At 47.9% G+C, this 13,356-nt stretch overlaps 29 non-coding genes across 29 annotated transcripts; 20 read left to right on the plus strand and 9 right to left on the minus strand.

Annotated features, from left to right (window-relative positions):
- Window positions 1-555: 555 nt before the first annotated feature.
- Window positions 556-627, minus strand: TRNAQ-CUG (transfer RNA glutamine (anticodon CUG)). Its single transcript has one exon. It is a non-coding gene; the product is annotated as a tRNA-Gln (tRNA).
- Window positions 628-782: 155 nt separating this feature from the next.
- Window positions 783-864, plus strand: TRNAL-UAG (transfer RNA leucine (anticodon UAG)). The gene has a single exon. It is a non-coding gene; the product is annotated as a tRNA-Leu (tRNA).
- Window positions 865-1,150: 286 nt separating this feature from the next.
- TRNAL-AAG (transfer RNA leucine (anticodon AAG)) lies at window positions 1,151-1,232 on the plus strand. Its single transcript has one exon. It is a non-coding gene; the product is annotated as a tRNA-Leu (tRNA).
- A 684-nt stretch (window positions 1,233-1,916) lies between these two features.
- Window positions 1,917-1,988, minus strand: TRNAQ-CUG (transfer RNA glutamine (anticodon CUG)). Its single transcript has one exon. It is a non-coding gene; the product is annotated as a tRNA-Gln (tRNA).
- Window positions 1,989-2,143: 155 nt separating this feature from the next.
- Window positions 2,144-2,225, plus strand: TRNAL-UAG (transfer RNA leucine (anticodon UAG)). The gene has a single exon. It is a non-coding gene; the product is annotated as a tRNA-Leu (tRNA).
- A 286-nt stretch (window positions 2,226-2,511) lies between these two features.
- Window positions 2,512-2,593, plus strand: TRNAL-AAG (transfer RNA leucine (anticodon AAG)). Its single transcript has one exon. It is a non-coding gene; the product is annotated as a tRNA-Leu (tRNA).
- Window positions 2,594-2,942: 349 nt separating this feature from the next.
- TRNAQ-CUG (transfer RNA glutamine (anticodon CUG)) lies at window positions 2,943-3,014 on the plus strand. The gene has a single exon. It is a non-coding gene; the product is annotated as a tRNA-Gln (tRNA).
- Window positions 3,015-3,375: 361 nt separating this feature from the next.
- TRNAL-UAG (transfer RNA leucine (anticodon UAG)) lies at window positions 3,376-3,457 on the plus strand. The gene has a single exon. It is a non-coding gene; the product is annotated as a tRNA-Leu (tRNA).
- A 286-nt stretch (window positions 3,458-3,743) lies between these two features.
- TRNAL-AAG (transfer RNA leucine (anticodon AAG)) lies at window positions 3,744-3,825 on the plus strand. Its single transcript has one exon. It is a non-coding gene; the product is annotated as a tRNA-Leu (tRNA).
- Window positions 3,826-4,509: 684 nt separating this feature from the next.
- On the minus strand, window positions 4,510-4,581 carry TRNAQ-CUG (transfer RNA glutamine (anticodon CUG)). The gene has a single exon. It is a non-coding gene; the product is annotated as a tRNA-Gln (tRNA).
- Window positions 4,582-4,736: 155 nt separating this feature from the next.
- TRNAL-UAG (transfer RNA leucine (anticodon UAG)) lies at window positions 4,737-4,818 on the plus strand. The gene has a single exon. It is a non-coding gene; the product is annotated as a tRNA-Leu (tRNA).
- Window positions 4,819-5,104: 286 nt separating this feature from the next.
- On the plus strand, window positions 5,105-5,186 carry TRNAL-AAG (transfer RNA leucine (anticodon AAG)). Its single transcript has one exon. It is a non-coding gene; the product is annotated as a tRNA-Leu (tRNA).
- Window positions 5,187-5,870: 684 nt separating this feature from the next.
- TRNAQ-CUG (transfer RNA glutamine (anticodon CUG)) lies at window positions 5,871-5,942 on the minus strand. Its single transcript has one exon. It is a non-coding gene; the product is annotated as a tRNA-Gln (tRNA).
- A 155-nt stretch (window positions 5,943-6,097) lies between these two features.
- TRNAL-AAG (transfer RNA leucine (anticodon AAG)) lies at window positions 6,098-6,179 on the plus strand. Its single transcript has one exon. It is a non-coding gene; the product is annotated as a tRNA-Leu (tRNA).
- Window positions 6,180-6,863: 684 nt separating this feature from the next.
- Window positions 6,864-6,935, minus strand: TRNAQ-CUG (transfer RNA glutamine (anticodon CUG)). The gene has a single exon. It is a non-coding gene; the product is annotated as a tRNA-Gln (tRNA).
- Window positions 6,936-7,090: 155 nt separating this feature from the next.
- On the plus strand, window positions 7,091-7,172 carry TRNAL-UAG (transfer RNA leucine (anticodon UAG)). The gene has a single exon. It is a non-coding gene; the product is annotated as a tRNA-Leu (tRNA).
- A 286-nt stretch (window positions 7,173-7,458) lies between these two features.
- Window positions 7,459-7,540, plus strand: TRNAL-AAG (transfer RNA leucine (anticodon AAG)). Its single transcript has one exon. It is a non-coding gene; the product is annotated as a tRNA-Leu (tRNA).
- Window positions 7,541-8,224: 684 nt separating this feature from the next.
- TRNAQ-CUG (transfer RNA glutamine (anticodon CUG)) lies at window positions 8,225-8,296 on the minus strand. The gene has a single exon. It is a non-coding gene; the product is annotated as a tRNA-Gln (tRNA).
- Window positions 8,297-8,451: 155 nt separating this feature from the next.
- Window positions 8,452-8,533, plus strand: TRNAL-UAG (transfer RNA leucine (anticodon UAG)). Its single transcript has one exon. It is a non-coding gene; the product is annotated as a tRNA-Leu (tRNA).
- Window positions 8,534-8,819: 286 nt separating this feature from the next.
- TRNAL-AAG (transfer RNA leucine (anticodon AAG)) lies at window positions 8,820-8,901 on the plus strand. Its single transcript has one exon. It is a non-coding gene; the product is annotated as a tRNA-Leu (tRNA).
- A 684-nt stretch (window positions 8,902-9,585) lies between these two features.
- Window positions 9,586-9,657, minus strand: TRNAQ-CUG (transfer RNA glutamine (anticodon CUG)). The gene has a single exon. It is a non-coding gene; the product is annotated as a tRNA-Gln (tRNA).
- Window positions 9,658-9,812: 155 nt separating this feature from the next.
- TRNAL-UAG (transfer RNA leucine (anticodon UAG)) lies at window positions 9,813-9,894 on the plus strand. The gene has a single exon. It is a non-coding gene; the product is annotated as a tRNA-Leu (tRNA).
- A 286-nt stretch (window positions 9,895-10,180) lies between these two features.
- Window positions 10,181-10,262, plus strand: TRNAL-AAG (transfer RNA leucine (anticodon AAG)). The gene has a single exon. It is a non-coding gene; the product is annotated as a tRNA-Leu (tRNA).
- A 684-nt stretch (window positions 10,263-10,946) lies between these two features.
- TRNAQ-CUG (transfer RNA glutamine (anticodon CUG)) lies at window positions 10,947-11,018 on the minus strand. Its single transcript has one exon. It is a non-coding gene; the product is annotated as a tRNA-Gln (tRNA).
- A 155-nt stretch (window positions 11,019-11,173) lies between these two features.
- TRNAL-UAG (transfer RNA leucine (anticodon UAG)) lies at window positions 11,174-11,255 on the plus strand. The gene has a single exon. It is a non-coding gene; the product is annotated as a tRNA-Leu (tRNA).
- A 286-nt stretch (window positions 11,256-11,541) lies between these two features.
- Window positions 11,542-11,623, plus strand: TRNAL-AAG (transfer RNA leucine (anticodon AAG)). Its single transcript has one exon. It is a non-coding gene; the product is annotated as a tRNA-Leu (tRNA).
- Window positions 11,624-12,307: 684 nt separating this feature from the next.
- On the minus strand, window positions 12,308-12,379 carry TRNAQ-CUG (transfer RNA glutamine (anticodon CUG)). Its single transcript has one exon. It is a non-coding gene; the product is annotated as a tRNA-Gln (tRNA).
- A 155-nt stretch (window positions 12,380-12,534) lies between these two features.
- On the plus strand, window positions 12,535-12,616 carry TRNAL-UAG (transfer RNA leucine (anticodon UAG)). Its single transcript has one exon. It is a non-coding gene; the product is annotated as a tRNA-Leu (tRNA).
- Window positions 12,617-12,902: 286 nt separating this feature from the next.
- On the plus strand, window positions 12,903-12,984 carry TRNAL-AAG (transfer RNA leucine (anticodon AAG)). The gene has a single exon. It is a non-coding gene; the product is annotated as a tRNA-Leu (tRNA).
- The last annotated feature ends 372 nt before the right edge of the window (window positions 12,985-13,356 follow it).

Here is a 13,356-nt window from a genome sequence, read left to right on the forward strand (position 1 = left end):
ACCTCTCGTCCCTCTCTCAGTATGGGCGCTGTATTACCACCTGCTAAGATGTTGCGCGGACAATCTGGAATACAATCCTTGAGGAGGGATCCCCAGGGATCAGATGTACTCTGTGATGAATAGGGTGAACAGGAAGAACTACAAAACTGACCCTTGCTGTCTTGCCTTAATCCTTCCCTAGATCTGAAACATAGGCACAGAGCAGCGTACACCATAATCTGCACCGAGCTGCAAAAGCCAGGGATATTCACAGAGGTTAACCAATCAGGAAATCCACTCTATACTAGCCAGAGCTGGCACTGTTTCTGGAAGAAAGAGGCAATTTAACTTTATTTTCTAATCCTGGATAACCCATATTTCTGGCATTATGGCTCCCGGGGGGATGTGAGTGCTCTGGGTTTCTTTGAGGCATGAGTTTTCATCCAAGTTCTCAACTAATTGCACCTTGGGGCGACAGAACACAAAGGTATGGAAGCAGCATTTATGGATTTGAAAAGCTCACATCTGGAAGAAGGTTAAATAATTTTAATACAGTACTGAGAGGAAAGTAAAGAAAGGTCCCACCGAGATTTGAACTCGGATCACTGGATTCAGAGTCCAGAGTGCTAACCATTACACCATGGAACCATTAAGTACCTTCTCCTGCCACACTAAAACTTTTAATTCTTCCTCCAGATCTCCAGAAAACCGGGGTACGGTTCCCAGATGGGGTGGCTATGATTATTTCGCCCCTTATTTAGGTCTGCGTCCTCAGGTAGGGTTGAAAAGCAGCAGTTGTGTGTGGTAGCGTGGCCGAGCAGTCTAAGGCGCTGGATTTAGGCTCCAGTCTCTTTGGAGGCGTGGGTTCGAATCCCACTGCTGCCATTAGGCACTTTTTGCTGTTTCCAGAGGGATAACGAGATTACACCTTTGATCCCTAGCGCTGAGCTAAAGCGATTAATTCTCCCTCCAGAACTATTAAACGCTGACCCTTTAAGGACATTACCATGGAGCAGCAGGCATAGGTTGTTCCTCGTTAGTATAGTTGTGAGTATTCCTGCCTGTCATGCAGGTGACCAGGCTCCGAATTCTCGAAGGGGAAGCTATGCTTGTTTTGCCCTTTACTTAGGTCTGTGTCCCCAGGTAGGGTCGGAAAGCTGCAACACCATGTGGTAGCGTGGCCGAGCGGTCTAAGGCGCTGGATTAAGGCTCCAGTCTCTTCGGGGGCGTGGGTTCGAATCCCACCGTTGCCATTGAGTAGCTTTTGCTTTTACTTGCTCTTTCAGCTCACGTTACATGCCCAGAATATCGATTGGTTGAGGCAGGTACCTGGCGCCAGCTAACTAATCAGCACTTCCCCTTTCAATGCAGGAGAACCTCTCGTCCCTCTCTCAGTATGGGCGCTGTATTACCACCTGCTAAGATGTTGCGCGGACAATCTGGAATACAATCCTTGAGGAGGGATCCCCAGGGATCAGATGTACTCTGTGATGAATAGGGTGAACAGGAAGAACTACAAAACTGACCCTTGCTGTCTTGCCTTAATCCTTCCCTAGATCTGAAACATAGGCACAGAGCAGCGTACACCATAATCTGCACCGAGCTGCAAAAGCCAGGGATATTCACAGAGGTTAACCAATCAGGAAATCCACTCTATACTATCCAGAGCTGGCACTGTTTCTGGAAGAAAGAGGCAATTTAACTTTATTTTCTAATCCTGGATAACCCATATTTCTGGCATTATGGCTCCCGGAGGGATGTGAGTGCTCTGGGTTTCTTTGAGGCATGAGTTTTCATCCAAGTTCTCAACTAATTGCACCTTGGGGCGACAGAACACAAAGGTATGGAAGCAGCATTTATGGATTTGAAAAGCTCACATCTGGAAGAAGGTTAAATAATTTTAATACAGTACTGAGTAATGAGAGGAAAGTAAAGAAAGGTCCCACCGAGATTTGAACTCGGATCACTGGATTCAGAGTCCAGAGTGCTAACCATTACACCATGGAACCATTAAGTACCTTCTCCTGCCACACTAAAACTTTTAATTCTTCCTCCAGATCTCCAGAAAACCGGGGTACGGTTCCCAGATGGGGTGGCTATGATTATTTCGCCCCTTATTTAGGTCTGCGTCCTCAGGTAGGGTTGAAAAGCAGCAGTTGTGTGTGGTAGCGTGGCCGAGCGGTCTAAGGCGCTGGATTTAGGCTCCAGTCTCTTTGGAGGCGTGGGTTCGAATCCCACCGCTGCCATTAGGCACTTTTTGCTGTTTCCAGAGGTATAACGAGATTACACCTTTGATCCCTAGCGCTGAGCTAAAGCGATTAATTCTCCCTTCAGAACTATTAAACGCTGACCCTTTAAGGACATTACCATGGAGCAGCAGGCATAGGTTGTTCCTCGTTAGTATAGTTGTGAGTATTCCTGCCTGTCATGCAGGTGACCAGGCTCCGAATTCCCGAAGGGGAAGCTATGCTTGTTTTGCCCTTTACTTAGGTCTGTGTCCCCAGGTAGGGTCGGAAAGCTGCAACACCATGTGGTAGCGTGGCCGAGCGGTCTAAGGCGCTGGATTAAGGCTCCAGTCTATTCGGGGGCGTGGGTTCGAATCCCACCGTTGCCATTGAGTAGCTTTTGCTTTTACTTGCTCTTTCAGCTCACGTTACATGCCCAGAATATGGATTGGTTGAGGCAGGTACCTGGCGCCAGCTAACTAATCAGCGCTTCCCCTTTCAATGCAGGAGAACCTCTCGTCCCTCTCTCAGTATGGGCGCTGTATTACCACCTGCTAAGATGTTGCGCGGACAATCTGGAATACAATCCTTGAGGAGGGATCCCCAGGGATCAGATGTACTCTGTGATGAATAGGGTGAACAGGAAGAACTACAAAACTGACCCTTGCTGTCTTGCTGTTTTCTGGAGATCTGGAGGAAGAATTAAAAGTTTTAGTGTGGCAGGTGAAGGTACTTAATGGTTCCATGGTGTAATGGTTAGCACTCTGGACTCTGAATCCAGTGATCCGAGTTCAAATCTCGGTGGGACCTTTCTTTACTTTCCTCTCATTACTCAGTACTGTACAGGAAGAACTACAAAACTGACCCTTGCTGTCTTGCCTTAATCCTTCCCTAGATCTGAAACATAGGCACAGAGCAGCGTACACCATAATCTGCACCGAGCTGCAAAAGCCAGGGATATTCACAGAGGTCACTGGATTCAGAGTCCAGAGTGCTAACCATTACACCATGGAACCATTAAGTACCTTCACCTGCCACACTAAAACTTTTAATTCTTCCTCCAGATCTCCAGGAAACCGGGGTACGGTTCCCAGATGGGGTGGCTATGATTATTTCGCCCCTTACTTAGGTCTGCGTCCTCAGGTAGGGTTGAAAAGCATCAGTTGTGTGTGGTAGCGTGGCCGAGCAGTCTAAGGCGCTGGATTTAGGCTCCAGTCTCTTTGGAGGCGTGGGTTCGAATCCCACTGCTGCCATTAGGCACTTTTTGCTGTTTCCAGAGGTATAACGAGATTACACCTTTGATCCCTAGCGCTGAGCTAAAGCGATTAATTCTCCCTCCAGAACTATTAAACGCTGACCCTTTAAGGACATTACCATGGAGCAGCAGGCATAGGTTGTTCCTCGTTAGTATAGTTGTGAGTATTCCTGCCTGTCATGCAGGTGACCAGGCTCCGAATTCCCGAAGGGGAAGCTATGCTTGTTTTGCCCTTTACTTAGGTCTGTGTCCCCAGGTAGGGTCGGCAAGCTGCAACACCATGTGGTGGCGTGGCCGAGCAGTCTAAGGCGCTGGATTAAGGCTCCAGTCTCTTCGGGGGCGTGGGTTCGAATCCCACCGTTGCCATTGAGTAGCTTTTGCTTTTACTTGCTCTTTCAGCTCACGTTACATGCCCAGAATATCGATTGGTTGAGGCAGGTACCTGGCGCCAGCTAACTAATCAGCACTTCCCCTTTCAATGCAGGAGAACCTCTCGTCCCTCTCTCAGTATGGGCGCTGTATTACCACCTGCTAAGATGTTGCGCGGACAATCTGGAATACAATCCTTGAGGAGGGATCCCCAGGGATCAGATGTACTCTGTGATGAATAGGTCGAACAGGAAGAACTACAAAACTGACCCTTGCTGTCTTGCCTTAATCCTTCCCTAGATCTGAAACATAGGCACAGAGCAGCGTACACCATAATCTGCACCGAGCTGCAAAAGCCAGGGATATTCACAGAGGTTAACCAATCAGGAAATCCACTCTATACTAGCCAGAGCTGGCACTGTTTCTGGAAGAAAGAGGCAATTTAACTTTATTTTCTAATCCTGGATAACCCATATTTCTGGCATTATGGCTCCCGGGGGGATGTGAGTGCTCTGGGTTTCTTTGAGGCATGAGTTTTCATCCAAGTTCTCAACTAATTGCACCTTGGGGCGACAGAACACAAAGGTATGGAAGCAGCATTTATGGATTTGAAAAGCTCACATCTGGAAGAAGGTTAAATAATTTTAATACAGTACTGAGTAATGAGAGGAAAGTAAAGAAAGGTCCCACCGAGATTTGAACTTGGATCACTGGATTCAGAGTCCAGAGTGCTAACCATTACACCATGGAACCATTAAGTACCTTCACCTGCCACACTAAAACTTTTAATTCTTCCTCCAGATCTCCAGAAAACCGGGGTACGGTTCCCAGATGGGGTGGCTATGATTATTTCGCCCCTTACTTAGGTCTGCGTCCTCAGGTAGGGTTGAAAAGCAGCAGTTGTGTGTGGTAGCGTGGCCGAGCGGTCTAAGGCGCTGGATTTAGGCTCCAGTCTCTTTGGAGGCGTGGGTTCGAATCCCACCGCTGCCATTAGGCACTTTTTGCTGTTTCCAGAGGTATAACGAGATTACACCTTTGATCCCTAGCGCTGAGCTAAAGCGATTAATTCTCCCTTCAGAACTATTAAACGCTGACCCTTTAAGGACATTACCATGGAGCAGCAGGCATAGGTTGTTCCTCGTTAGTATAGTTGTGAGTATTCCTGCCTGTCATGCAGGTGACCAGGCTCCGAATTCCCGAAGGGGAAGCTATGCTTGTTTTGCCCTTTACTTAGGTCTGTGTCCCCAGGTAGGGTCGGAAAGCTGCAACACCATGTGGTAGCGTGGCCGAGCGGTCTAAGGCGCTGGATTAAGGCTCCAGTCTCTTCGGGGGCGTGGGTTCGAATCCCACCGTTGCCATTGAGTAGCTTTTGCTTTTACTTGCTCTTTCAGCTCACGTTACATGCCCAGAATATCGATTGGTTGAGGCAGGTACCTGGCGCCAGCTAACTAATCAGCGCTTCCCCTTTCAATGCAGGAGAACCTCTCGTCCCTCTCTCAGTATGGGCGCTGTATTACCACCTGCTAAGATGTTGCGCGGACAATCTGGAATACAATCCTTGAGGAGGGATCCCCAGGGATCAGATGTACTCTGTGATGAATAGGGTGAACAGGAAGAACTACAAAACTGACCCTTGCTGTCTTGCCTTAATCCTTCCCTAGATCTGAAACATAGGCACAGAGCAGCGTACACCATAATCTGCACCGAGCTGCAAAAGCCAGGGATATTCACAGAGGTTAACCAATCAGGAAATCCACTCTATACTAGCCAGAGCTGGCACTGTTTCTGGAAGAAAGAGGCAATTTAACTTTATTTTCTAATCCTGGATAACCCATATTTCTGGCATTATGGCTCCCGGGGGGATGTGAGTGCTCTGGGTTTCTTTGAGGCATGAGTTTTCATCCAAGTTCTCAACTAATTGCACCTTGGGGCGACAGAACACAAAGGTATGGAAGCAGCATTTATGGATTTGAAAAGCTCACATCTGGAAGAAGGTTAAATAATTTTAATACAGTACTGAGTAATGAGAGGAAAGTAAAGAAAGGTCCCACCGAGATTTGAACTCGGATCACTGGATTCAGAGTCCAGAGTGCTAACCATTACACCATGGAACCATTAAGTACCTTCACCTGCCACACTAAAACTTTTAATTCTTCCTCCAGATCTCCAGAAAACCGGGGTACGGTTCCCAGATGGGGTGGCTATGATTATTTCGCCCCTTACTTAGGTCTGCGTCCTCAGGTAGGGTTGAAAAGCAGCAGTTGTGTGTGGTAGCGTGGCCGAGCGGTCTAAGGCGCTGGATTAAGGCTCCAGTCTCTTCGGGGGCGTGGGTTCGAATCCCACCGTTGCCATTGAGTAGCTTTTGCTTTTACTTGCTCTTTCAGCTCACGTTACATGCCCAGAATATCGATTGGTTGAGGCAGGTACCTGGCGCCAGCTAACTAATCAGCGCTTCCCCTTTCAATGCAGGAGAACCTCTCGTCCCTCTCTCAGTATGGGCGCTGTATTACCACCTGCTAAGATGTTGCGCGGACAATCTGGAATACAATCCTTGAGGAGGGATCCCCAGGGATCAGATGTACTCTGTGATGAATAGGGTGAACAGGAAGAACTACAAAACTGACCCTTGCTGTCTTGCCTTAATCCTTCCCTAGATCTGAAACATAGGCACAGAGCAGCGTACACCATAATCTGCACCGAGCTGCAAAAGCCAGGGATATTCACAGAGGTTAACCAATCAGGAAATCCACTCTATACTAGCCAGAGCTGGCACTGTTTCTGGAAGAAAGAGGCAATTTAACTTTATTTTCTAATCCTGGATAACCCATATTTCTGGCATTATGGCTCCCGGGGGGATGTGAGTGCTCTGGGTTTCTTTGAGGCATGAGTTTTCATCCAAGTTCTCAACTAATTGCACCTTGGGGCGACAGAACACAAAGGTATGGAAGCAGCATTTATGGATTTGAAAAGCTCACATCTGGAAGAAGGTTAAATAATTTTAATACAGTACTGAGTAATGAGAGGAAAGTAAAGAAAGGTCCCACCGAGATTTGAACTTGGATCACTGGATTCAGAGTCCAGAGTGCTAACCATTACACCATGGAACCATTAAGTACCTTCACCTGCCACACTAAAACTTTTAATTCTTCCTCCAGATCTCCAGAAAACCGGGGTACGGTTCCCAGATGGGGTGGCTATGATTATTTCGCCCCTTACTTAGGTCTGCGTCCTCAGGTAGGGTTGAAAAGCAGCAGTTGTGTGTGGTAGCGTGGCCGAGCGGTCTAAGGCGCTGGATTTAGGCTCCAGTCTCTTTGGAGGCGTGGGTTCGAATCCCACCGCTGCCATTAGGCACTTTTTGCTGTTTCCAGAGGTATAACGAGATTACACCTTTGATCCCTAGCGCTGAGCTAAAGCGATTAATTCTCCCTTCAGAACTATTAAACGCTGACCCTTTAAGGACATTACCATGGAGCAGCAGGCATAGGTTGTTCCTCGTTAGTATAGTTGTGAGTATTCCTGCCTGTCATGCAGGTGACCAGGCTCCGAATTCCCGAAGGGGAAGCTATGCTTGTTTTGCCCTTTACTTAGGTCTGTGTCCCCAGGTAGGGTCGGAAAGCTGCAACACCATGTGGTAGCGTGGCCGAGCGGTCTAAGGCGCTGGATTAAGGCTCCAGTCTCTTCGGGGGCGTGGGTTCGAATCCCACCGTTGCCATTGAGTAGCTTTTGCTTTTACTTGCTCTTTCAGCTCACGTTACATGCCCAGAATATCGATTGGTTGAGGCAGGTACCTGGCGCCAGCTAACTAATCAGCGCTTCCCCTTTCAATGCAGGAGAACCTCTCGTCCCTCTCTCAGTATGTGCGCTGTATTACCACCTGCTAAGATGTTGCGCGGACAATCTGGAATACAATCCTTGAGGAGGGATCCCCAGGGATCAGATGTACTCTGTGATGAATAGGGTGAACAGGAAGAACTACAAAACTGACCCTTGCTGTCTTGCCTTAATCCTTCCCTAGATCTGAAACATAGGCACAGAGCAGCGTACACCATAATCTGCACCGAGCTGCAAAAGCCAGGGATATTCACAGAGGTTAACCAATCAGGAAATCCACTCTATACTAGCCAGAGCTGGCACTGTTTCTGGAAGAAAGAGGCAATTTAACTTTATTTTCTAATCCTGGATAACCCATATTTCTGGCATTATGGCTCCCGGGGGGATGTGAGTGCTCTGGGTTTCTTTGAGGCATGAGTTTTCATCCAAGTTCTCAACTAATTGCACCTTGGGGCGACAGAACACAAAGGTATGGAAGCAGCATTTATGGATTTGAAAAGCTCACATCTGGAAGAAGGTTAAATAATTTTAATACAGTACTGAGTAATGAGAGGAAAGTAAAGAAAGGTCCCACCGAGATTTGAACTCGGATCACTGGATTCAGAGTCCAGAGTGCTAACCATTACACCATGGAACCATTAAGTACCTTCACCTGCCACACTAAAACTTTTAATTCTTCCTCCAGATCTCCAGAAAACCGGGGTACGGTTCCCAGATGGGGTGGCTATGATTATTTCGCCCCTTACTTAGGTCTGCGTCCTCAGGTAGGGTTGAAAAGCAGCAGTTGTGTGTGGTAGCGTGGCCGAGCGGTCTAAGGCGCTGGATTTAGGCTCCAGTCTCTTTGGAGGCGTGGGTTCGAATCCCACCGCTGCCATTAGGCACTTTTTGCTGTTTCCAGAGGTATAACGAGATTACACCTTTGATCCCTAGCGCTGAGCTAAAGCGATTAATTCTCCCTTCAGAACTATTAAACGCTGACCCTTTAAGGACATTACCATGGAGCAGCAGGCATAGGTTGTTCCTCGTTAGTATAGTTGTGAGTATTCCTGCCTGTCATGCAGGTGACCAGGCTCCGAATTCCCGAAGGGGAAGCTATGCTTGTTTTGCCCTTTACTTAGGTCTGTGTCCCCAGGTAGGGTCGGAAAGCTGCAACACCATGTGGTAGCGTGGCCGAGCGGTCTAAGGCGCTGGATTAAGGCTCCAGTCTCTTCGGGGGCGTGGGTTCGAATCCCACCGTTGCCATTGAGTAGCTTTTGCTTTTACTTGCTCTTTCAGCTCACGTTACATGCCCAGAATATCGATTGGTTGAGGCAGGTACCTGGCGCCAGCTAACTAATCAGCGCTTCCCCTTTCAATGCAGGAGAACCTCTCGTCCCTCTCTCAGTATGTGCGCTGTATTACCACCTGCTAAGATGTTGCGCGGACAATCTGGAATACAATCCTTGAGGAGGGATCCCCAGGGATCAGATGTACTCTGTGATGAATAGGGTGAACAGGAAGAACTACAAAACTGACCCTTGCTGTCTTGCCTTAATCCTTCCCTAGATCTGAAACATAGGCACAGAGCAGCGTACACCATAATCTGCACCGAGCTGCAAAAGCCAGGGATATTCACAGAGGTTAACCAATCAGGAAATCCACTCTATACTAGCCAGAGCTGGCACTGTTTCTGGAAGAAAGAGGCAATTTAACTTTATTTTCTAATCCTGGATAACCCATATTTCTGGCATTATGGCTCCCGGGGGGATGTGAGTGCTCTGGGTTTCTTTGAGGCATGAGTTTTCATCCAAGTTCTCAACTAATTGCACCTTGGGGCGACAGAACACAAAGGTATGGAAGCAGCATTTATGGATTTGAAAAGCTCACATCTGGAAGAAGGTTAAATAATTTTAATACAGTACTGAGTAATGAGAGGAAAGTAAAGAAAGGTCCCACCGAGATTTGAACTCGGATCACTGGATTCAGAGTCCAGAGTGCTAACCATTACACCATGGAACCATTAAGTACCTTCACCTGCCACACTAAAACTTTTAATTCTTCCTCCAGATCTCCAGAAAACCGGGGTACGGTTCCCAGATGGGGTGGCTATGATTATTTCGCCCCTTACTTAGGTCTGCGTCCTCAGGTAGGGTTGAAAAGCATCAGTTGTGTGTGGTAGCGTGGCCGAGCAGTCTAAGGCGCTGGATTTAGGCTCCAGTCTCTTTGGAGGCGTGGGTTCGAATCCCACTGCTGCCATTAGGCACTTTTTGCTGTTTCCAGAGGGATAACGAGATTACACCTTTGATCCCTAGCGCTGAGCTAAAGCGATTAATTCTCCCTCCAGAACTATTAAACGCTGACCCTTTAAGGACATTACCATGGAGCAGCAGGCATAGGTTGTTCCTCGTTAGTATAGTTGTGAGTATTCCTGCCTGTCATGCAGGTGACCAGGCTCCGAATTCCCGAAGGGGAAGCTATGCTTGTTTTGCCCTTTACTTAGGTCTGTGTCCCCAGGTAGGGTCGGAAAGCTGCAACACCATGTGGTAGCGTGGCCGAGCAGTCTAAGGCGCTGGATTAAGGCTCCAGTCTCTTCGGGGGCGTGGGTTCGAATCCCACCGTTGCCATTGAGTAGCTTTTGCTTTTACTTGCTCTTTCAGCTCACGTTACATGCCCAGAATATCGATTGGTTGAGGCAGGTACCTGGCGCCAGCTAACTAATCAGCACTTCCCCTTTCAATGCAGGAGAACCTCTCGTCCCTCTCTCAGTATGGGCGCTGTATTACCACCTGCTAAGATGTTGCGCGGACAATCTGGAATACAATCCTTGAGGAGGGATCCCCAGGGATCAGATGTACTCTGTGATGAATAGGGTGAACAGGAAGAACTACAAAACTGACCCTTGCTGTCTTGCCTTAATCCTTCCCTAGATCTGAAACATAGGCACAGAGCAGCGTACACCATAATCTGCACCGAGCTGCAAAAGCCAGGGATATTCACAGAGGTTAACCAATCAGGAAATCCACTCTATACTAGCCAGAGCTGGCACTGTTTCTGGAAGAAAGAGGCAATTTAACTTTATTTTCTAATCCTGGATAACCCATATTTCTGGCATTATGGCTCCCGGGGGGATGTGAGTGCTCTGGGTTTCTTTGAGGCATGAGTTTTCATCCAAGTTCTCAACTAATTGCACCTTGGGGCGACAGAACACAAAGGTATGGAAGCAGCATTTATGGATTTGAAAAGCTCACATCTGGAAGAAGGTTAAATAATTTTAATACAGTACTGAGTAATGAGAGGAAAGTAAAGAAAGGTCCCACCGAGATTTGAACTTGGATCACTGGATTCAGAGTCCAGAGTGCTAACCATTACACCATGGAACCATTAAGTACTTTCACCTGCCACACTAAAACTTTTAATTCTTCCTCCAGATCTCCAGAAAACCGGGGTACGGTTCCCAGATGGGGTGGCTATGATTATTTCGCCCCTTACTTAGGTCTGCGTCCTCAGGTAGGGTTGAAAAGCAGCAGTTGTGTGTGGTAGCGTGGCCGAGCGGTCTAAGGCGCTGGATTTAGGCTCCAGTCTCTTTGGAGGCGTGGGTTCGAATCCCACCGCTGCCATTAGGCACTTTTTGCTGTTTCCAGAGGTATAACGAGATTACACCTTTGATCCCTAGCGCTGAGCTAAAGCGATTAATTCTCCCTTCAGAACTATTAAACGCTGACCCTTTAAGGACATTACCATGGAGCAGCAGGCATAGGTTGTTCCTCGTTAGTATAGTTGTGAGTATTCCTGCCTGTCATGCAGGTGACCAGGCTCCGAATTCCCGAAGGGGAAGCTATGCTTGTTTTGCCCTTTACTTAGGTCTGTGTCCCCAGGTAGGGTCGGAAAGCTGCAACACCATGTGGTAGCGTGGCCGAGCGGTCTAAGGCGCTGGATTAAGGCTCCAGTCTCTTCGGGGGCGTGGGTTCGAATCCCACCGTTGCCATTGAGTAGCTTTTGCTTTTACTTGCTCTTTCAGCTCACGTTACATGCCCAGAATATCGATTGGTTGAGGCAGGTACCTGGCGCCAGCTAACTAATCAGCGCTTCCCCTTTCAATGCAGGAGAACCTCTCGTCCCTCTCTCAGTATGTGCGCTGTATTACCACCTGCTAAGATGTTGCGCGGACAATCTGGAATACAATCCTTGAGGAGGGATCCCCAGGGATCAGATGTACTCTGTGATGAATAGGGTGAACAGGAAGAACTACAAAACTGACCCTTGCTGTCTTGCCTTAATCCTTCCCTAGATCTGAAACATAGGCACAGAGCAGCGTACACCATAATCTGCACCGAGCTGCAAAAGCCAGGGATATTCACAGAGGTTAACCAATCAGGAAATCCACTCTATACTAGCCAGAGCTGGCACTGTTTCTGGAAGAAAGAGGCAATTTAACTTTATTTTCTAATCCTGGATAACCCATATTTCTGGCATTATGGCTCCCGGGGGGATGTGAGTGCTCTGGGTTTCTTTGAGGCATGAGTTTTCATCCAAGTTCTCAACTAATTGCACCTTGGGGCGACAGAACACAAAGGTATGGAAGCAGCATTTATGGATTTGAAAAGCTCACATCTGGAAGAAGGTTAAATAATTTTAATACAGTACTGAGTAATGAGAGGAAAGTAAAGAAAGGTCCCACCGAGATTTGAACTCGGATCACTGGATTCAGAGTCCAGAGTGCTAACCATTACACCATGGAACCATTAAGTACCTTCACCTGCCACACTAAAACTTTTAATTCTTCCTCCAGATCTCCAGAAAACCGGGGTACGGTTCCCAGATGGGGTGGCTATGATTATTTCGCCCCTTACTTAGGTCTGCGTCCTCAGGTAGGGTTGAAAAGCATCAGTTGTGTGTGGTAGCGTGGCCGAGCAGTCTAAGGCGCTGGATTTAGGCTCCAGTCTCTTTGGAGGCGTGGGTTCGAATCCCACTGCTGCCATTAGGCACTTTTTGCTGTTTCCAGAGGGATAACGAGATTACACCTTTGATCCCTAGCGCTGAGCTAAAGCGATTAATTCTCCCTCCAGAACTATTAAACGCTGACCCTTTAAGGACATTACCATGGAGCAGCAGGCATAGGTTGTTCCTCGTTAGTATAGTTGTGAGTATTCCTGCCTGTCATGCAGGTGACCAGGCTCCGAATTCCCGAAGGGGAAGCTATGCTTGTTTTGCCCTTTACTTAGGTCTGTGTCCCCAGGTAGGGTCGGAAAGCTGCAACACCATGTGGTAGCGTGGCCGAGCAGTCTAAGGCGCTGGATTAAGGCTCCAGTCTCTTCGGGGGCGTGGGTTCGAATCCCACCGTTGCCATTGAGTAGCTTTTGCTTTTACTTGCTCTTTCAGCTCACGTTACATGCCCAGAATATCGATTGGTTGAGGCAGGTACCTGGCGCCAGCTAACTAATCAGCACTTCCCCTTTCAATGCAGGAGAACCTCTCGTCCCTCTCTCAGTATGGGCGCTGTATTACCACCTGCTAAGATGTTGCGCGGACAATCTGGAATACAATCCTTGAGGAGGGATCCCCAGGGATCAGATGTACTCTGTGATGAATAGGGTGAACAGGAAGAACTACAAAACTGACCCTTGCTGTCTTGCCTTAATCCTTCCCTAGATCTGAAACATAGGCACAGAGCAGCGTACACCATAATCTGCACCGAGCTGCAAAAGCCAGGGATATTCA

The sequence above is a fragment of the Hyla sarda genome, chromosome 4, assembly GCF_029499605.1.
Source record: "Hyla sarda isolate aHylSar1 chromosome 4, aHylSar1.hap1, whole genome shotgun sequence".
NCBI lineage: Eukaryota > Metazoa > Chordata > Amphibia > Anura > Hylidae > Hyla > Hyla sarda.